Source organism: Dermochelys coriacea, chromosome 28 (assembly GCF_009764565.3).
Source record: "Dermochelys coriacea isolate rDerCor1 chromosome 28, rDerCor1.pri.v4, whole genome shotgun sequence".
In the NCBI taxonomy this organism is placed as follows: domain Eukaryota; kingdom Metazoa; phylum Chordata; order Testudines; family Dermochelyidae; genus Dermochelys; species Dermochelys coriacea.
The window spans coordinates 5,631,983-5,653,923 of record NC_050095.1 but is presented as its reverse complement, the minus strand read 5'-3'; the positions used below and the strand labels follow the sequence as shown (position 1 = coordinate 5,653,923).

At 47.8% G+C, this 21,941-nt stretch overlaps 3 protein-coding genes and 1 long non-coding RNA gene across 37 annotated transcripts in view; 2 read left to right on the top strand and 2 right to left on the bottom strand.

Moving 5' to 3' along the window:
* LOC119849376 (zinc finger protein 420-like) overlaps nt 1-21,941 on the bottom strand; it is a 3,142,523-nt gene that overhangs the window by 158,481 nt on the left and 2,962,101 nt on the right. The window lies entirely within an intron of this gene.
* LOC119849403 (zinc finger protein 501-like) overlaps nt 1-21,941 on the top strand; it is a 1,099,011-nt gene that overhangs the window by 270,060 nt on the left and 807,010 nt on the right. The gene's annotated exons all lie outside the window — the stretch shown is intronic.
* LOC119849388 (zinc finger protein OZF-like) overlaps nt 1-21,941 on the top strand; it is an 875,044-nt gene that overhangs the window by 560,441 nt on the left and 292,662 nt on the right. The window lies entirely within an intron of this gene.
* Nucleotides 10,928-15,875, bottom strand: LOC122457748. Its single transcript, XR_006277422.1, has 2 exons — nt 13,801-15,875; nt 10,928-12,254 (listed from the first exon to the last, which is right to left on the bottom strand). It is a non-coding gene; the product is annotated as an uncharacterized LOC122457748 (long non-coding RNA).

Sequence of the window (21,941 nt, the reverse complement as noted above, 5' to 3'; positions counted from 1 at the left end):
TCCTCAAGATAGCAGACGACAGTAAACTCCTCAAGATAGTTAAGAGCAAAGCAGACTGTGACGAACTTCAGAAAGATCTCACAAAACTAAGTGATTGGGCAACAAAATGGCAAATGAAATTTAATGTGGATAAATGTAAAGTAATGCACATTGGAAAAAATAACCCCAACTATGCATACAAATATGAAGGGGCTAATTTAGCTACAACTAATCAGGAGAAAGATCTTCGAGTCATCGTGGCGAATTCTCTGAAGACGTCCACGCAGTGTGCAGCGGAAGTCAAAAAAGCAAATGGGATGTTAGGAATCATTAAAAAAGGGATAGAGAATAAGACGGAGAATATCTTATCGCCCTTATATAAATCTGTGGTAGGCGCAGATCTCCGTTGGGGTCTCCACAGCACCTGTCGCAACAGTGGGGTCTGACCTGTGTGGGGGTCTCTGCAGCGCCTGGCAGAACAGGGCCCAGATCTCACTTGGGGTCTCCGCAGCTCCAGGAACAACCAGGTCCCTGATTTTGTTTCCCCGTCTCTGCAGCCCCGGGCACAACGGGAGTCTGATTTCGCTTCGTCTTGATGCAGGGCCTGGCACAACAGGGGCCCGGAGCTCAGGCAGGGTCACCGTAGCCCCCGGCCCAACAAGGTCCCTGCTCTCTGTCGGGGTCCGTGCAGCGCCCAGCACACGGGGGGGGGGACCTGATCTCAGGCAAGGCCCCCGCCACCCTCAGCACCGTAAGAGCCCCGATCTCAGTCAGACCCTGGAGAGAAAAGGGGGAAGATTTTCAAGAATTTGCTGTCAGTCTTTCAGAGCTGAGGGGGAATCGGGGCCCAGACTAAGGACAAATCACTGCAGGCAAATGGGGGGCGGGGGGGGCACCCCAGACCGGAGATTCGAACTGGCCACGGGCGAAGTGGGGAGGAAACGGGGTACGGGGGGGCAGAGACCGTCTCAGGGAGGGGAGGGGGCGGGGGGTCACCCTGGCTGCTGTGGAGAGAAAAGGGGGCGGGGCGGGAGCGGGGGGGGTCCCCAGGGGAGGGAGCGGGGGGGGGGTCCCCAGGGGAGGGGGCAGCGGTAAATCCGAGGGGGTCTCAGCCCCCCCCCCCGCGGGTCCCCGGCTCTTCCCCCCCCGCCGCCGCCGGCCACGTCCGGGCTGCGCCGACATTTTCCCTCCGCCCCTTTCCCCAGGGCCCCCCCCACCGGGGCTCGCTCCGGTACCTGGAGGCTGCAGCGCCGCAGCGGGGCGGGCGGAGCCCGGGGCGGCCCCAGGGCGGCTCCAGCGGGGGCCGGGCGCGCGGGGGTTAAGGAAGGTCTCGCCCCGCGATCTGCGCATGCCCGGAGCGCCAACGGCCCCCCCCCCCCTCCCCCAACGCTTCCCCGGCCGCGCGAGCCCCGCCTCCCCCGTCCGGCGCCACTTCCGCTCCCGGGAGAGTCCGGAACTACAACTCCCAGCCTGCCCCGGGCGCCGCTTCCGCCTCCGCCGGCCCAGCGAAGGGCGGGGCCCGGCGTCAGCCTGCCCCTCCCCCTCCTTCCCGCGCCTCAGGCGCCCTCTCGTGCGCCCCCCGCGCCGCGTCGACGCCGGGAGCTTTCGCCGGCGGGCTCCGGGGCCGCGGCGGGAGAGGCGCTGCCCGGCGGCCGAGAGGCCCCATCGCCTGCAGGCGGCGGCGGCGGCGGCGGGAGCCGGAGCCGGAGCCCCGGGGCCGGGCGGCTCCGCGCCCCCAGGAGTCTCCGGGGCCGGCCGGGCTGAGGGGGGCAGGAGGAGGCTGCCCCGGCGCAGCGCAGGCAGGCGCCGTAGCTCAGGGACGCCGGTGCCCCCCCCCGTACGGCCCCATTTCGGCCGATGGCCGGTGGGGATCCACGGCTCTGGGGGCCCCCGGCGCCCCTAGGCCTCAGCCTCGGGGCCTGGCTACCACGTTTTGCAGGTTCCAGAGGAGCAGCCGTGTTAGTCGGTATCCGCAAAAAAAGGAAAGGAGGACTTGTGGCACCGTAGAGACCAACACGTTTATTTGGGCATAATTTGGCGAGCTGCGGCTCGCTTCACCCCGATGTTTTGCGGCTTGTCGTCCTCCAGTCTGAGGTTGAGTCCCAAAGAACGTTGCTTTTTCCTTTACGTTACGTAGCTAAAACCCAGCTTCAGGTTTACTAAACCCATCACGTTATCCTACACCCTTAAATACACTCTCCTCCTTCCCGCCCGCGTTTCTTTACCTTCTGTCCTCTACGCCCAAGCTGTAACTTAGTTGTGACCGAAAAGAAAAGGAGGACGTGGGGCACCTTGGAGACTAACAAATTTATTCGAGCATAAGCTTTCGTGAGCTACAGTTGTGACCGTCTCTGTTTGTGCAGTCGGTCAGCCTAAAAACGACGGTCGGCGCTTGTCTCGCCGTCTGTGGAGTCTCTTTCTGTATCCTCCCTTATTTTCCCAGCACCTGGACGTGTCTACCTGGGTGGTTATTACTCTCGTTAGGGACGTTCCTGAGGTGGGGGTGCTTTATCAGCACCAGATCATTCTTTTCTTTCCATTTTAGTGGTGAACTCCCTGAGTTTCACCATCAAGGCTGGTTTAAGATGGGGGCCTGAGGGTTTGATGAGATCTCAGGCCAACAATGCGTAGTTGGCGCTATGCGTGAAAGAAAGCATAGCGTCAAATGTCATGAAAAAAATAAATAACCTTGAATGAATCAAACTTGCCGTAGAATCTCTACTGATAGAAATTCCACGCTTGAATAATAAGAGTATAGCAGTAGGAACGTGCTATTGACCATCTGACTAGGATGGTGATGGTGATTCTGAAATGCTCAGGGACATTAGAGAGGCTATAAAATAGAGAATTGAATAATTGGGGATTTCAACTATCCCCATATTTACTGGGTATGTGTCCCCTCAGGATGGGATGCAGAGATACAGTTTTTAAGAACCATTAATGGCCACATAAGCTAGTCCTGGAACCTATAAGGGGAGAGACAAGTCTTGATTTAGTCCTAAATGGCACACGGGATTGGGTCCAAGAGGGGAATGCAGCTGAACCACTTGGTAATAGAGACCATAATGTAATTAAAGGGAACGTCCTTATGAGGGGGGAGATATCAAAGAAGCCCACTATGGTAGCATTTAACTTCAGAAAGGGGAACTACACCAAACTGAGAGAGCTGGTTACATGGAAATTAAAAGAAACACTCACAAAAGTGAAATACCTGCAAGCTGCATGGAAACTTTTAAAAAACTCCAGAATAGAGGCTCAAAATGAATATGTATACCAAAAGGGGCAAAAAACAGTAAGAGGATTAAAAAATACCACCAAGGCTAAGGCAGTTAAAGGCAAAAAAGGCGTCCTTAAAAAATTGGAAGTCAAACCCTACTTAGGAATATAGAAAGAAGGGTAAACTCGGCAAATCAAGTGTAAAAGTCTACTTGGGCAGGCCAAAAAAAGAATGAGAGCAACTAGCAAAAGTCACTGAAACGAACACCAATTTTTTGAAGTACAGCAGCATCAGGAAGCCTGCCAGACAATCCGTGGGCCCGCTGGATGATTGAGGTGCTGAACAAGCTCACCATGAAGCCAAGGCTATTGCAGGGTAGCTGAATGAATCCTTTGCATCAATCTTCACTGCAGAGGAGGTGGGGGACTTTCCTACACCTAAGCCGTTCTTTGTAGCTGGCAAATCTGAGGAAAACTCCCCGAGTGCGGTGCTGATAGAGGAGATTTTGGAACAAAATTGATAATTTAAACATTATTAAGTCACCAGGACTAGATGGTATTGACCTAATAATACTGAAGCGACTCGTCTATGAAAAGTGCAAATGAGACAGGGAAGTTTCCTACAATGGGGGAAGGAACAAAGCTGCTCTGCCATGGAACTTTTGGCACAGGATTTGCCGATTACCTCCGGGAAACTTTCCTGGAGATCTCTCTGGAGGATTCCCTTGAGATCTCAGTGTGCATCAACACCCTGTTCTACCGTACCGATTAGCAACACAGGGAAACGTCCAGCTCTCACAGACACACAGCCAGCCTCCCACATTTCTATACCCTGAACCCACCTCCGCACTACACAGGTCACAGCCACTTACCAGGTGTCTCCTCTTCTGCTTCTTGCTCCCCGGAGAGCAACTGCTGAGACTGGCTAGACACCTCTGGAGTGGAGAACAGTTCCAGGCTTCCTGACCCACTGGGCGACTCCGCCAGGAGCTGCACATCCTCATCTAACTCCACCGCTTCATCCAAAACTTCATCCTCTGGGTTAAGTCCCCTTTCTGCCGCCTCTGTGCCCTCCCAAGTATCCATGGGCCTCTTCGCGATGGAGGTGGGTTCGTGACCAAGGATACCATCCAGCTCCTTATACAACCGGCAGGTCTTAGGTGCAGCACCTGAGCAATGGTTTGCCTCCCTCACCTTATGGTATGCCTGCCTCAGTTCCTTTATCTTCGCTCTGCACTGCAGTGTGTCCGGATCCTAACCCTTTTCACACAAGCCTCGAGAAATCTGCCAGTAGGTATCCCAATCCCTATGGCTCAAGCGCAGCTGGAACTGCACAGCCTCCTCTCCCCATAAACTGAGCAGATCCAACAGCTCCACAGTGGTCCAAGCGGGACAGCGTTTGCTGCACTAATCCACCATGGTCACCTGGGAAGAAGTGATGAGACCTCTCCACACCGAGCAAACAGGAAATGGAAGTTCAGAAATTCCTGGTGCTTCTAAGAGGGAGGGGCGGATGGTTGTTTTCCTGGCTACAGGGCAGTGGAATTCAAACTGCTGACCAGACACCACCTGAAGGTTAATAAAAGTGATGAAACGAAGCGTGGTGTCTACACTTGCCGTTTGTTGACAAAAACGTAGAGGAAAAAGAAATAAATCTCTCTTGAGGGTGGATGTATTTTGTCGACAAAACCGGGCATTTTCCCTGACAAAAGTCGCCTCGCAGTGCGTATGCACTCACTGGTTGGGTCGACATAGAGCAGTTTTGGCGACAAAACTTGAGTGTGGACAAGGCCTACGCAAACCATGCATAGACATGAGACTTGCCCACGTGACTCCAAACCCCATCTTGTTACTTGTAATTTTCTGCAAACTAGAACAATGGGTTTCCTCTCATTTGGCAGAAGCTAGAAAAGACCCTGGAAACATCTCCATTTTGCCTCTTTCCTGCTCAAACCTCTGGACTATGAACTTATACTAGTGGGAGCATTCTCACCAAGGGCCTGAGGACCTTCCAGTGATTTGGAAGCAACCAGAGACTTAACAAGCCATCAATTTATTCCATCACAGTTACAAGCCTAATCCAAGAACTTTGCAATTAGGGGATGTGATTTTGAATGTCATGTACCCAAATTTAAATATAGTCAGTTAAAAGTGTCTTATATTTTGTATTCAATTATAACACCTGTGCCCCTTGGAATGGATTTAACTGCTTTACAAACATTGCTTCTACACCCTGATTTAAAGAACCCACCCACCACTACAGACAAAAAATCTCTCTCTCTCTCTCTCTCTCTCTATATATATATATTAAAAGTTATAGGTATGGAAAAAGGAGAAAGAATATTAAAACAGGATAATTAGCAAGGTGCCCTGCTTAAGATGTTTGTTTAATATGAAATCAAATAAAAAGAAAATTAACACTGCAAAATTTTCAGTATCTTACATGTATCTGTTCCTTTGAGGCACAAAACAAAAAGTATTCATTTTCTTGACCTAGGAAACAAAATATTTTATCATTCAAATTGATGCATGAAAAGAAATAATTGTTACAATCTTTTAATTTCAGGCATAAAGAAAGTGTATCTCTTGGCTTGACACATGAAAAAAGTGTTTTTATCTAGTGTCTTTATGCAAAAATGTATATGTATTCCCTTTTGTTGTGATTTGTGACCCACAAAATTAAACATTATTTTGTTTTGACACATGAAAGAAATTACTTCATTTATTTTCTTGATTTAGGAAACCGTTAATCATTGTCACTGGAAGGAGACCCCGAGCCAGTAGTTGGCAGGCAATAGGATGGGGCAGATACTTGCCACTGATCATGAACTTTTTCTCTTTCGTCTTTACCACTCTTCCAGTGTTTATATACAGCTTCACGGTTTACTTCTCCACCACTTGAAGTGTGACATTTGATCCTCATGAACATATCCAGGTGATTTTCTTTCAATCTGTTTTGTGATTTAGTTTTAATACTATTCATAAGGCTAAAGCCATGCTCACAATCAGCACTGGAAGCCTGAAAGGTTGCACATACATCCACCAGTTGTGAAACCACACCATATTGTTCTGCATGTTGTTTACTGAAAGTCACCATTTCCTGGAAATTTGTCATCTTTGCTTCATGTTTCTCTGCAATTATGTATTTGTAATCATTGTATTGGTTCACAAGGAACTCCTTCTCCTCCATGTTGTTTCGGGGAGATGACTTCACTTGACTAAGGTCCAAATTTTTTCTCAAAAAGAAAAGGAGTACTTGTGGCACCTTAGAGACTAACAAATTTATTAGAGCATAAGCTTTCATGAGCTACAGCTCACTTCATCGTAATGCATCCGATGAAGTGAGCTGTAGCTCACGAAAGCTTATGCTCTAATAAATTTTTTAGTCTCTAAGGTGCCACAAGTACTCCTTTTCTTTTTGCGAATACAGACTAACACGGCTGCTACTCTGAAACCAAATTTTTTCTGTATTTGTAAACTAGCTTACTCATTTTTTCTGTGCCAAATTCATAACTGGTTTGTTGTGATGCAAGTGAGGCAAAGTCAAAAGTTGACCATTCATTTAATTCCTTTTCTGGAAACCTTTTATGCAGATGATCACACAGTAGAGATATGAAACTTGGAATAGATGCACCGCTGAATTGTTCATCTCTTGGGCTTCATGCAATTAGCTTTTTCACACTGTTGCTCTAAGAGATTGTTTTTCCGAGATACTGCCCTCCACAACTGATTAATAATTTCTTTCAGTATCTTTCCGGTCTGGAAGTAAGAGTTGACTGGCTTTTAATTTACAAAGTCCTTTTCATTCCTGCTTTTAAAGATAGATAAATAAGTTTGTTCTTCACCAATCTTCTAGGACCTCATCCGTCCTCCAGGAGTATTTAGAGATAATTGCTAATGGTTCTGAGATTGCTTCAGCTAGTTTCTTAAGTATCTTGAGATGAATTTTATTAGGCTCTACTAACTTAAATACACTTAACTTATCTAAAGATTCTTTAAGCTGTTCTTTCCATGTTTTGGCTTGTCTTCCTTCTCCTTCATTATTAATATTAACGGTGTTAAATATCTGGTCACCATTTACCTTTTTATTAAAGAATGAAGCAAAATAGACACTAAAAACCGGAGCTTTTCTTGACCTCTACAGAGTTAGATATAAAGAAAAGGAGTACTTGTGGCACCTTAGAGACTAACAAATTTATTTGAGCATAAGCTTTCGTGAACTAGATATAAGTGAGTTAGATATAACCCACCAGCGCAAGTCTGGGAGGATGTGTCCCAGAGGCTGTGCAGACATACCCATAATGTGCTACTTCCTAGGCTTTGCTTTCTGCAAGGTGATTTCCCCCCTCCCCCCACCTCACCCCTACCCAGCTCTATTATTCTGAGATAGGCCCTGCTGGAGGCAGAACTCCTTTGTGTCATGATGGCACTTCAGTGAGTCGAAATAATTTCCTTGTAGACACCATCTCTTCTGGGGTGCTGCAGCAAGGAGGTATTTGCAGCAACACAAGACAGCCTTTTCAAAACAAGACTGCATTGCTTAGGCAATTGGGAAACAGGATTTCCAGATCCCTTGTTAGTCTGGTAAAACAAAACTGAACTCTACATTCATTTTGGCAGAGTCATCTTCCAGCTTTTCCAAAGCGTCAATTTCATCTCTCTCACCTGTGTATGTGTGTGTGTTTCTCCTAGTCTCACTCTTTCTGCTGTGGATAGCAGCAAACCTAAAACCCAGTCAGTTTGTACCCTGTGTCCCAAAGTGCCGTGCAATTGTATTCTGCTTCCCTTGGATCCCAGTCATTACACGTTAATGTGCAGCCTTCGAGATTTCCATTGTGCTTCATGCATATGTGGAGAGTTCTAGATAATGTATCCATCGAAATGGAGACAGGCCTATGTTACTTCAAGAGCAATTACATCCCTATCCCAGAAGAGGACTTAACGCCTTCACATCAGTGGTTAACAAAGCAAACTAAGAGGGAAGCTGACCACATGCATATTTTTCATTAAAATGCCTACTAAATAAGTTCCCCATTCTTCAGAGGGAGACAAGGTCAAAGCGAAGGGCGAAGATAATGAATCATCAAATCAAAGAAACTAATTGGTAAAAGGTTTCAGAGTAGCAGCCATGTTAGTCTGTATCCGCAAAAAGAACAGGAGGACTTGTGGCACCTTAGAGACTAACAAATTTATTTGAGCATAAGCTTTCATGGGCTACAGCTCACTTCATTGAATGCATGCAGTGGAAAATACAGTACGATGATTTATATACACAGAGAACATGAAACAATGGGTGTTACCGTACACACTGTAACAAGAGTGATCAGATAAGGTGAGCGATTACCAGCAGGAGCGAGAACGAGGAAAAAAAGACGAGGAGTGGATGTGTCATGACACAAAGTAAAACTATTTCCCCGTGTTTATTTTTTCCCCCTACCGTTCCTCACACGTTCTTGTCAACTGCTGGAAATAGCCCATCTTGATTATCACTACAAAAGGTTTTTTTTTTTTCCTCTCCTGCTGATAATAGCTCACTTTCACTGATCACTCTCGTTATAGGTTCTTGAATTTGCCTGGCAGCCAGGAGGGGTGGGGAGCCTAAAGAAAAGGCTCCAAAGAAATGTATTGCACTGCTTTGGGTGGAACTGGATTAGAAGTTGGAGTGCTGGATGCTACTAACATAGAGGTATTGGCAAACAAAGGAAGTTAAATTCATGAAATAAATCATAATCCTTATGAGAATATATGTTCATTTTATAGCAATTAGGGGATGTGATTTTGAATGTCATGTACACCAAATTTAAATATAGTCAGTTAAAAGTGTCTTATACTTTGTATTCAATTGTAACACCTGTGCCCCTTAGAATGGATTTAACTGCTTTACAAACGTTGCTTCTACACGCTGATTTAAAGAACCAGCTAGATACTGCAAAACAGGAAGGGTGCAGAGTCATGGTTACAATGCATCATAATGTCAATGAAATTAAACGGGTATTTGCAAGACTTGGCCAAGATCTGTCACACCACTGGCAGGAAGTGTTGTTAGAAAGGTCCCCTAGTGGCACAGGCATGCTGAATTTGGCCCTACATCCCATCATAGTAATCTTGGGGTGCCAAATAGTAATGGTTTTTGTTACCAGCCTGATGACATGCTGGACCTGGCACAAAATCCGGCAATGGCAAGTCCCCTGACAGATGAGTCAGTGGTTACTGCCACCAGCACTTGTACCCTGGGAAAGGAACATATCCTACTTGTCGCCCCTCCTTCAAATGGGAAAGGAGGCGGAAGCAATCGCTTGTCAATTGCTATACAGGTGTGCTAAGTATGGGATGCCGACAAAAAGATAATTTGCTCAGTCTAGGCTGAGAGCCTTGAGCTTTTGTTGGATCTCAGCTAGGTGCATCCAGAAAAGGTGCGGCGGCAACCTCATGTGACAGGTGACCTTTAAGGAGGGGAACTATATGGAGAGATTTTGGCAAACCAGTAAAGTGCCTGAAACCGCTATTGCTTAATGCTAAAAGCAGCAAAGTCAGCAGGCCATAAATTGGCCATGCAGCAGCCTCAACTTAACCAAGGCAGGAGGGGAGGGGGGTTTTGGGTGCCACAGAAAGGGCAGCTTGACCCCACGACCTTCCTAATAAGAATTGTGTTCAAGTTGCTGATACATGCATTTTAGGGACCTCAAGGCTGCAAACTCTGGGGGAAAAAACACATCTGGTTAATCAATAATCATAAGGAAACCTCTTGCTTGACCACTGAAACTGCTTGCTTATAATTGTATTACTAATATATAAATAAGGGAGGGGAAGTTTGAGGGCTGATCTCTCTCTCCCTCTGGATGCATCTTGTGTTCCCCACCAGCAGACGGGCTGCCGCTGTGCCACTCGAGAGCCACACTCAGCTTCAGTAATTATTCAGGGTTGGGGGTGTTTTCCTAACCTCTTGCAGAAATGTGTAAGTGCTTGAGACTAAGTAAAGTTTAGCTTTAAGTGAAAGCACTCTTGTGTTGTCCTGTTTGTACCAGCCATCTATTGGTCGGACGGCCGTGTATCCCGATTTATTTCCTGACACCACCTCAGACAGAGTAAAGGTTACCAAGAGATTTGGGTTGAAAGAACCCTGGGTAACAGCTTGTATAAGGGGATTGTTAGCCCCTTACTAAAATGTACTGGGGTTTTTTGGTTGGCTAGTTCCCAGTACCAAAAGAAAGGGGAAGGGTCAATGGTAAATCAGGACCCTGAGACTGACAGTCCCCAAGGGCAATGGGGAGAAGCCAAAGCTCCAAGATAGCCTGACTGACAGGGCAGGCAGACTAATGAGGGAGTCGCCAGGCCAGGCGGTCCCATCCTACATGTGAGCTGGAACTACCTGGGCCAAAGTGGGGCTGAGGTAAGGAGAGAGCAGGAGCCCAAGAAGAGCAGGGGGGAAGAGCTGTGCCAGTGTAGTGCAAGAAACTGCTACCTGTAGGAATTTGCTACCTGAAGCAGTTACTCATATGTAAGGGATTGTAAGAAAATAGCTATTGTAAAAAATTGCTGTCTTATGTAATTTGCTACCGATAGCGGTTACTGATCCCTGTGGTTGTTCTTATTTGATGACTTGTCCTAATTTCCTAAAACTTGACAGTGGTGGGGGTTGGAAGCAGAAAGCCTTCTGCTTCCAAATGACCCTGCCTGGTATACATATGTATCAATTGCCTCTTAATACAGGAGTGTAAAAAATAGAATAAGGTCATTTAAACATCATTTATTTTGCTTCTTCGTTTACTGTGCTCACAATGTAGCACTTCTGCCCAAGTGACTGTGGGTTGGATTCATTTTAGTAGGACATGGGAAGGATAATTTAAATTCTTAGTATCCTGAGGGTTCGCCTTCAATATATTTGGATGCTGGTGTAATTTATCACCATTACAGTTCTATTTTATTTATTACAATAGCACAAGTCACAGAAGTGACATAGTAACAGTGGTGAGTCTATGCTGACATAACTTGAGTTAACATATGCTTGTAGTGTAGATATGGCCTTAGGTCTAAGAAAGGTTTGGGAGAGGTAACAGGAAAAGTATGAGGGTAGACCAAGTTTCATTCAGGTGTTCAGCTCCAGCTTTTGTGGAAATGGCCTTACAGCACCATAAAGGCTCAGGATCAAAGAGACACATAAGAACAAAATATCATGTATTAATTACAATTTCTTGACCTCAGGGTGTATAATTCAGGTGTTTAGAATTCTTATGGTTGTCAAGCCCTCTTGGGGTTGTAGATGTGTGTTCATTGTGTTTTGAAGGCCAAAACTATAAATCAGTTTAACAAAGAATTAGATCAGTTCCTCAGGATAGGTGCATCAGCTATTAGCTGATAGAATCAGGGATGCATCCCCATGCTCTGGGTGTCTCTAAACCTCTTGACTGCCAGGATGGTTCACTCAGTGATTACCTGTTGCGTTCATTCCCTCAGAAGCACCTGCTACTGGCCACTGTCAGAGGACACGATCCTGTACTAGACGGAGTATTTGTCTGAGCCACTACAGCAGTTCTAATGTTCAGCAAAAGTTACAATAGATTTTTGCCTTTGAGACGGACGTTACATGAGAGAGATACTGCCTTTATGGAATATGTGTGAATCAAGTTATATACACAAGCAATGGCATGCAGAAAAAAACTAAGGGCTGGATTGAGAGACAGTTGCAAAAGGCAATCAGCGTTGGTGGATTGAATAAAAAAATGGGTTTTGAGGCCAGCTGAGAAACACAGTCAGGCTGGAAGTCAGATGATCCAGCAGAATACACTTCTGCTCTAAAAAGAAGAAGAAAAAGTTAGAATTAAAAATGCCCCAAATTAGAAATCACAGTAAAAAACATCTCAAGTGCAATACTAGAAACACAGATGTCATTGCTAGAAGTAGCAAGTACTTACTGCTGCATATTTTCAAGGAGGACTTGGTAAAATATAAATGAAATAGCAGAATGACATGCATCTGCACAATAACAAAGCTAAAGGATGAAGTGATAAGAGTATTTCAGGGAATCCCAGGAGCAGATAAGACAAATTTTGTGAACTGCTCTGAGACTCTGTGCAGTCAGATACACTGATCAGGGGCTCTGTGTTTCTGTAAAGCATTTCACTGAATCAAGTCTCCGACAGCAGCTCAGGGGGTTACATCAGACAGAGAGGCACTGCAGCGACTAGGCATTGGGATGCCTCTGCCTTTAAGAGCCCAGCCCTGGGAAGCCCATGCTGAGAGGTGCCGTCTGTGGGAGGAGAAATAAAAAAGTTCTGCCCCCCCCCCCCCATTTTTGCAAACACTGGTGTCTCAGTGCACCAAGGTAACTGTTATCCCCTCTGCCCCAGGGTTTTGCCCTCTGTCACCGTCTGGCAGCTCCTTCCCCCCCGCCCCTCCCGTGCCTGATTTTGCCCCTCAGCCCCTATCCTAGCCCTCCCTTCAGTTGCTTGACCCACCTTACGAGTCAATTTTCACCCCCTCCTCAGATCCTGGCCACCCCCCTCCTCTGATTTCCCCCCTTGCCCCTTCTTAACCCCTGTATATAGCAGTCCGCAGACTCTGATTCCAAGTAAGGGCAGGGTGAAGGGAAGTGGCTTCAGCAGATGTTACTGAGCATGCTCAGTTCATGTGAGGCTGCTCAGTGCACCCTAAGTAGCAAGTTCCTACAGAGGGCAGTTTCTCACGCTACACCTGAGGCAGTGTGCGGGCAGTGGCTCCATTGCTGTCCAGGCCCCACCCAGGCACGTTCCCCGCCCGGGAGCAGATCCAAAGGGGCTGCAAGACCTGCTGCTCCCGGAGCCTTTGTGCGGAGTCTCTGTCCTGCCCACCCAGCGCTGGCCCCGGGGTCTCTCTGGCCCCTGGTGCCTGCAGCTCCTGGCCAGAAGGGGCACAGCCTGGGACAGGGTCCAGCTGGAGAAAGTCCCCACTTTGGATGGGCACAGAACGTGCTTGAGTGAAAGTCTGTCCCTGAACCAGCCCCACTAGGGCCGCAGGAACAGCCTGGAGCTCAGCCCTGGCTCCCAGCTCACACTGGAGGCAGCAGCACCAGCAGTGTATCGTACCGTACAGAGCCCCGCTTCTGGCATCTGCCCCATGGCTCTTTTCCTGCCTTCCTTCCTACCAGCCCCCCACTCCCCAGGCCCCTTCCTGGCTCCTTCAAGCCCAACCCAGGCTGCAGCTGCTGCACTCACCAGGCCAGGAACTTTCTGAGGTGGGATCTAGCCCCATCTCTGCTCCTCCTCCTGCCTCTGTGTTTCCCAGAGCCGCTGGAGGGACTGTCCCACAACCAGGCTCTCGCTCCTATTAGCACTCACAGGGGCCAATCCAGCTATGGGAGAGTGAGCTTCCCCGGGAGCAGGGAAGTGACCAAGTCTCCCTGCCACAGGGCAAGGGGAGGGAGAAGAAACGGAAAGAGGAGAGAGAGACCAAAAGGGGATAAGGAGAAATAAGTGGGGAAAGCAGCACCCAGCTCTTTTCTACTGCATCACCCCTGAGTAGATTATTCTTGAGCTCTGGAGTTCCAGCCCCTGTTGCTTATTGAAAGAAATGACTCAATATCCCAGTTACATGCTTTATTAACATGAACAAATAAATCCAAGAGCACACATCACTAAGGCTAAAAAAATGCAGTGATAAAGTTCAGGTGAAGTCAGTAAATCAATGAGTTAACACGGATATTACATTGGAATCAAGTTATAAATTTAATCAAATGATCAGATTAATACATTAGAAAATCAACCCTTATAAATCCTAAAAGAGCAACCCAAGAAGAAAGGTGCATATTTAGTGATGCCAAAACCCCAATCAGAGATTTTTACCCAGGCAATGCAACCCAGTTTTAGCCAGCTGAATATTTCAATACCAAAACCAAATTATTGCTTATATTTTGCCCACAACAACCTCAAAGCTAATTACAGTTTTCTCCTTAGATTTCACTATTCTGTAGCTAATACTTCAACTCGCCCTCTCGTCCCAAAACACATACAGAGCTTAGAGAGACATTAGTAAAAGAAGTTCAAACAGCTCTTGCTGAAAAATACATATCTGACAGCTCAATTCCTTGCAATGCTTCCATAGGTGAGGAGCATGCATTCAGTCATTTCGGAGTTTGAAGGCTTTTAAGATTTGGGGAACTACTCTTCCTAGTATCTTCTCTTTGTAGATTTCAGAGGTGTTCACACACTCACACTCTGTTACACCCCAATCTAATAGAAAGGCTGGGAGGTCTCCAAGTTCATAAAAAGAAACAGACACAAAATAGAAAAAGAAATAAAATGTTTCTAAGATTTTAAGGGATTGGATCTCTGCACCTCTCGATCTTTGGATTCACCTGGAGTAGGAACCGTAGCTCCAGTTTAGGAACCAGGTAATGCAATAGATGGTTCAGCACTTTGGGCTAGCAGGCTTTTCAGGTACAGGGAGACTTGTGAAGGCTGCATAGCCTGTCGATGTTGTGCTTCATTCCCCAGAGGGGATCAGTGCTGGGATCCTGGCAGTCAGTCTCTCTGAGGCTATGTCTACACTGGCAGAGTTACAGCGCTGGTAGTTACAGTGCCGCTCAGAGAGTGCTGAAGGGTAACTGCTGTTGTGTGTTCACACTGTCAGCTACCTGCGCAATAGCGTGTTCACACTTGTGGCACTTGCAGAGGTGTTCAGAGCGGTGCACTCTGGGCAGCTATCCCACTGAGCATCGCTTCCTTTTCTTCTGCTAAGAGTTGTGGGAAGGCAGAGGAGGTCGCGGGGCATCCTGGGTCCTGTCCCAATGCCCCGTGATGCATTGCTTCGCATCACAGTAATCCCTGTGCTTCCATCTGCATTTGGTACCATCTTTCAACGGCCTGTGTACTGCGCGCCCTGCCTCTTTCGGGCTGCAGGAATGGATCCCGCACTGTTGAGCAATATGATGCTCACTCTCACTAACATGTCACGAGTGGCAGTGGTGTTATTCCTTAAACTACAAAGGCAAGAGGAGTTTGACATTGCTCTCTCCATGTGTAAGACCTACGACATGGGATTGCTTGTGGCATTCACGGAGGTGCTGACCACAGTGGAACGCCGCTTTTGGGCTAAGCAAACAAGCACTTAGTGGTGGGATCACATCGTCATGCACATGTGGGATGACAAGCAGTGGCTGCAGAGCTTTTGGATGGGGAAAGTCACATTCATGAGACTGTATGATGAGCTCACCCCAGCTCTGGAGCGCAACGACAAGAGAATGTGAGCTGCCCTGTCACTGGAGAAGAGCATGGCAATTGCACTGTGGAAGCTGGCTACTCCAGACTGCTAGCAGTCGCTAACCAGTTTGGAGTGAGAAAGTGGACCATTGGACACGTGTTGATGGAAGCGTGCAGGGCCATTAATTGCATCATGCTCCGAAAGACACTGACCCTAGGCAACGTGCGTGATATTGTGGATGGCTTTGCACAAATGGGCTTCCCTAACTGCGGAGGGGCAATAGATGGCATGCATATTCCAATTCTGGCACCAGACCACCTAGCCACCAAGTACATTGTTAGGAAGGGGTAGTCTCTTTGGTTCTCCAGCTGCTTATGGATTACCATGGCCATTTCATAGAATCATAGAATATCAGGGTTGGAAGGGACCTCAGGAGGTATCTAGTCCAACCCCCTGCTCAAAGCAGGACCAATCCCCAACTAAATCATCCCAGCCAGGGCTTTGTCAAGCCTGACCTTAAAAACTTCTTAGGAAGGAGATTCCACCACCTCCCTAGGTAACCCATTCCAGTGCTTCACCACCCTCCTAGTGAAAAAGTTTTTCCTAATATCCAACCTAAACCTCCCCCACTGCAACTTGAGACCATTACTCCTCATTCCGTCATCCGCTACCACTGAGAACAGTCTAGATCCATCCTCTTTGGAACCCCCTTTCAGATAGTTGAAAGCAGCTATCAAATCCCCCCTCATTCTTCTTTTCCACAGACTAAACAATCCCAGTTCCCTCAGCCTCTCCTCATAAGTCATGTGTTCCAGTCCCCTAATCATTTTTGTTGCCCTCCGCTGGACGATTTCCAATTTTTCCACATCCTTCTTGTAGTGTGGGGCCCAAAACTGGACACAGTACTCCAGATGAGGCCTCACCAATGTTGAATAGAGGGGAACAATCACATCCCTCGATCTGCTGGCAGTGCCCCTACTTATACATCCCAAAATGCCATTGGCCTTCTTGGCAACAAGGGCACACTGTTGACTCATATCCAGCTTCTCGTCCATTCTAACCCCTAGGTCCTTTTCTGCAGAACTGCTGCCGAGCCATTCGCTCCCTAGTCTGTAGCAGTGCATGGGATTCTTCTGTCCTAGGTGCAGGACTTGCACTTGTCCTTGTTGAACCTGCTCATAGAATCATAGAATCATAGAATATCAGGGTTGGAAGGGACCCCAGAAGGTCATCTAGTCCAACCCCCTGCTCAAAGCAGGACCAAGTCCCAGTTAAATCATCCCAGCTAGGGCTTTGTCAAGCCTGACCTTAAAAACCTCTAAGGAAGGAGATTCTACCACCTCCCTAGGTAACGCATTCCAGTGTTTCACCACCCTCTTAGTGAAAAAGTTTTTCCTAATATCCAATCTAAACCTCCCCCATTGCAACTTGAGACCATTACTCCTCGTTCTGTCATCTGCTACCATTGAGAACAGTCTAGAGCCATCCTCTTTGAAACCCCCTTTCAGGTAGTTGAAAGCAGCTATCAAATCCCCCCTCATTCTTCTCTTCTGCAGACTAAACAATCCCAGCTCCCTCAGCCTCTCCTCATAAGTCATGTGCTCTAGACCCCTAATCATTTTCGTTGCCCTTCGTTGTACTCTTTCCAATTTATCCACATCCTTCCTGTAGTGTGGGGCCCAAAACTGGACACAGTACTCCAGATGAGGCCTCACCAGTGTCGAATAGAGGGGAACGATCACGTCCCTCGATCTGCTCGCTATGCCCCTACTTATACAACCCAAAATGCCATTGGCCTTCTTGGCAACAAGGGCACACTGCTGACTCATATCCAGCTTCTCGTCCACTGTCACCCCTAGGTCCTTTTCCGCAGAACTGCTGCCGAGCCATTCGGTCCCTAGTCTGTAGCGGTGCATTGGATTCTTCCATCCTAAGTGCAGGACCCTGCATTTATCCTTATTGAACCTCATTAGATTTCTTTTGGCCCAATCCTCCAATTTGTCTAGGTCCTTCTGTATCCTATCCCTCCCCTCCAGCGTATCTACCACTCCTCCCAGTTTAGTATCATCCGCAAATTTGCTGAGAGTGCAATCCACACCATCCTCCAGATCATTTATGAAGATATTGAACAAAACGGGCCCCAGGACCGACCCCTGGGGCACTCCACTTGACACCGGCTGCCAACTAGACATGGAGCCATTGATCACTACCCGTTGAGCCCGACAATCTAGCCAGCTTTCTACCCACCTTATAGTGCATTCATCCAGCCCATACTTCCTTAACTTGCTGACAAGAATGCTGTGGGAGACCGTGTCAAAAGCTTTGCTAAAGTCAAGAAACAATACATCCACTGCTTTCCCTTCATCCACAGAACCAGTAATCTCATCATAAAAGGCGATTAGATTAGTCAGGCATGACCTTCCCTTGGTGAATCCATGCTGACTGTTCCTGATCACTTTCCTCTCCTCTAAGTGCTTCAGGATTGATTCTTTGAGGACCTGCTCCATGATTTTTCCAGGGACTGAGGTGAGGCTGACCGGCCTGTAGTTCCCAGGATCCTCCTTCTTCCCTTTTTTAAAGATGGGCACTACATTAGCCTTTTTCCAGTCATCCGGGACTTCCCCCGTTCGCCACGAGTTTTCAAAGATAATGGCCAAGGGCTCTGCAATCACAGCCGCCAATTCCTTCAGCACTCTCGGATGCAATTCGTCCGGCCCCATGGACTTGTGCACGTCCAGCTTTTCTAAATAGTCCCTAACCACCTCTATCTCTACAGAGGGCTGGCCATCTCTTCCCCATTTTGTGTTGCCCAGCACAGCAGTCTGGGAGCTGACCTTGTTAGTGAAAACAGAGGCAAAAAAATTTTTTTTTTTTGCTCAGATTTCTTTTGGCCCAATCCTCTAATTTGTCTAGGGCCCTCTGTATCCTATCCCTACCCTCCAGCATATCTACCTCTCCTCTCAGTTTAGTGTCATCTGCAAACTTGCTGAGGGTGCAATCCACACCATCCTCCAGATCATTAAGGATCCTCCGGACATTAAGTAAGGCTGGTCCAGAAAGGTGCATGCATCTTTTGGAACACTGGCCTGTTCAGGAAGCTGCAAGAAGGGACTTTCTTCCGGTCTCAGAAGATCACTGTAAGGGAAGTCGAAATGTCCATTGTGATCCTGGGAAACCCCGCCTACCCCTTAATGCTGTGGCTTATGAAGCCATACATGGGGCACCTTGACAACAGCAAGGAATTGTTCAACAGGCTGAGAAAGTGCAGACTGACTGTTGACCGTGCTTTTGGCTGTTTAAAGGCCCTCTGGTGCTGCTGAAATGGGAGGCGGGACCTGGCCGATGACAATATTCCTATTCTTGTAGCCACATGATGTACGCACCATAATATTTGTGAAGGAAAGGGTGAAAGCTTTACTCAGGGCTGGACCACTGAGGCTCAGTCCTGGAGGCTGAGTTTGAACAGCCAGAGACCAGGGCTATTAGAGGGGCACAGCGTGGGGCCAAAAGGATCAGGGATGGCTTGACGCAGCAATTTGAAGCTGAAAGCCACTAACATTTGTTGCTATGCACAGGAGTGCAGTGCTTGTAGTGCTAGGAGGTGATTGTGATTGGTGGAGACGATTCACTATGAAGGTTTAAGAAAATTGCCCTTTGCTTTTCAGGGCTCTGTTTCCTTTTAATTAATGGAATAAAGATTGCTTTCAAAGCAAAACTATTCTTTTATTAAAAAACAACAACCCGAAGAGAGAGACAAACAAACAACAACAAAAATCAGGACTGTGGGGACTAGGGGAAGGGAGGTTCTCATGGGGAACTGGGGTCCTGGGACTGTTAAAAATTTGTGCATGTCCAGGTAGCATATGCAGCCTTATCCTTTGGAGTACAGTGCAGTGGGCACTGTGCTTCAGCAGGAATAACCTGCAGAAGGACAGGTGTTGAGTGCACTGGGTACGGGGCGTCTGCAGGGCTGGACCGGGATGGGGAAGGAGTGGAATGCAGCGGGTACAGATTGGAGCCAGGAGGTTGATAAGAGTGTGTTGGTATTGTCGGGGTGGGGAGGGGCGCATGGGAAAGAGTTCTGCCACAGTGGCTACAGGGGAGGGCGGGCGCAGAGCTGCTCGGTTTTCAGTGCTAGTAGCACTTGGAGAGTATCCGCTTGGCACTCCATAAAGATTAAGAGCTGCTCCATGGCTTCATTCTGGCGCACCACGTTCTCCTTTCGGTCCCTTTTCTCGCTGTACGGCCACTCTTTCAACTCTTGTTTTTCAGCTGCGGAGTGCATCATGACATCATGCAGAAAGTTCTCTTTAGTTCTTCAGGGCTGCTTTCTAAATCTATGTAGCTGTTCAGCTTGTAATAATAAGGAGGCTGGGCTTCCAAGGTCTTATCTGTGAAGCCAAAATGCAACATTTTACAGAAGAAGTATTGTTTGCAACACACAAAATCACTGATTCAATGATTTAAAACACAGCCACGATTCACATACCTAATCACTAACTGGCTGACCCCAAGCAAGCACACATGAGCCACAAGACCCCCAAAATGGTAACAGCAGGGGCAGTGGAAATCACTGTTCCAGGACCATACTGTACACTGGGCACTTGGGGAGACAGCAATGGCGGGGGGGGGCTCAATCATTCCTGTGCCCACATTTTCCACAGGCTGTGTTCATTATAGAAGATATCTCATTGAAGAGGGCAAGCAGGAAATCAAGGGAGGGTCTTCTGCAAGACTGCGGCTTCCGCCCTGGCCTGTATGTGGCATGCCTGTGTGCAGCAATGGTCTCCCATGACCTCCCCCCCCGTGATAGCAGTGTCACAGGAAAATTACCCTTAATGGGGCAAGAAACAAAGCAGAAGTGAGGGAGTCAATCAATACCCTGTTCTGCTGCTCAGACTGGGCATGTGGTGGTACACGCATACAGAGACCATCCTGTTTTCTGCAACCCTCCTGCCTCCAAGAACTCACTTCAGTGATTCCCAAAATGAAAGCCATTTACCAGGGGCCTCCTCTCCTGTTTGCGCTTTGCCAAGTTCCGACAGCTGTGACTGGCTTGTCTCCTCTGGGGCAGAGAGGAACTCCTGGCTGCAGGTATCTCTGGCCTCTGAGTCCTCCTCTGCCTCTGGATCCTGCTCGGCCTCCACATCCTCATCCAAGATTTCCTCCTCTTGGCTCGGTCCACTCTCAACTAGCACACAAGCCACAGAAGTATCCACAGTAGCCTTCATAGTGGAGGTGAGGTCACAACTGAGTATCGCATCCAACTCTTTGTAATACAGGCAGCTCATGAGTGCATCATTGGAGTGGTGGTTTGTCTCCTACACCTTGTGGTAGGCATTTCATAGTTCCTTCGCTTTTGACCCTGCACATGACCCTGTCCCGGTCATGGCCCCTTTCTCTGATGCACTGTGAAATCTGTCCATAGGTATCATAATTCCTGTGGCTGGAGCACAGCTGGGACTGGACAGCCTCCTCTCCCCAAATGCCGATGAGGTTTAGCATCTCGTCATTGCTCCAAGCGGGGGATAGCCTGGTGTGTGGAGCAGGCCTGGTGACCTGGAAAGATGCGCTGAGGCCACTGCATGCATCACCAAGCAAATGGAAGGGGACTTTCAAATTTCCCAAGGAATTTCAGGGGTGGGGTTCACAGTGGGTCATCTGAGGGGAGGGCAGTACAGTTCAAACCAATGACCAGAGAGGCGAGAACAGGGATTGTGGGAGCCCTCCCAGAGGCCAATAGCAGTGCTGTAATCGACCAGGGTGTCTACACCGGCACCGTGGCGCTGTAGCCCTGGTGCAGAAAGCTCTACGCCTCTCATCACGGTGGGTTTTTTTACAGTGCTGCAACTGTGCAGTTTCTGTGCAGTAAGTGGCTTGGCGGTGTGTACACCTCAGAAGTTACACCACAGAAAGCTCCTTTCCTATGCAAAAACTTGCCAGCATAGACAAGGCCATAGATGGGGCTTACATAAGATCGCAAGACTGGTCATACTGCGTCAGACCAATGGCCATCTAGCCCAGTGTGCTGCCTAAGAGTGACCAGTGCCAGATGCGTCAGAAGGAATGAACAGAACAGGCTTGTTGACCTGCAAGATGAAGGTCTGTCACCCTTACCTTTAACATTATTGTGATCAATTTCCTACTTATCCTATTTTACCAGCCCTTCCCCCGAGGTTACTGGGCAAATCAGGTGTGAACCACTGCTTTGATACAGACGTGTCCCAATCCAGCTGAATTGAGACGACTTTGGGCCAATGTCAGTTTGTAAAAGACCTGCTTCACCGAGCAGGTTTCTCAAAGTATCTGTTGCTTTGAACCGTATGTACTGTGGATGTGAACCCCACAGATATCAAGAATGAAAAAAACACAACGCCAGTTCTGAGTAGGTTTCCAAAGCCAGGCCTGAGGGTTAAAGTGCTGTACTCAAAAGGAAAAGAGCCTCAACACCTATAAAAAGAACTGGTTGGAAAAACAAAACAAAACGTAAATGAAAAAGATGAAACCAAACCAAAAAGCAATCCAGAAAAGCTACCATCACATATCTTTCACTGTCAAGGTTCCTTCCCCAT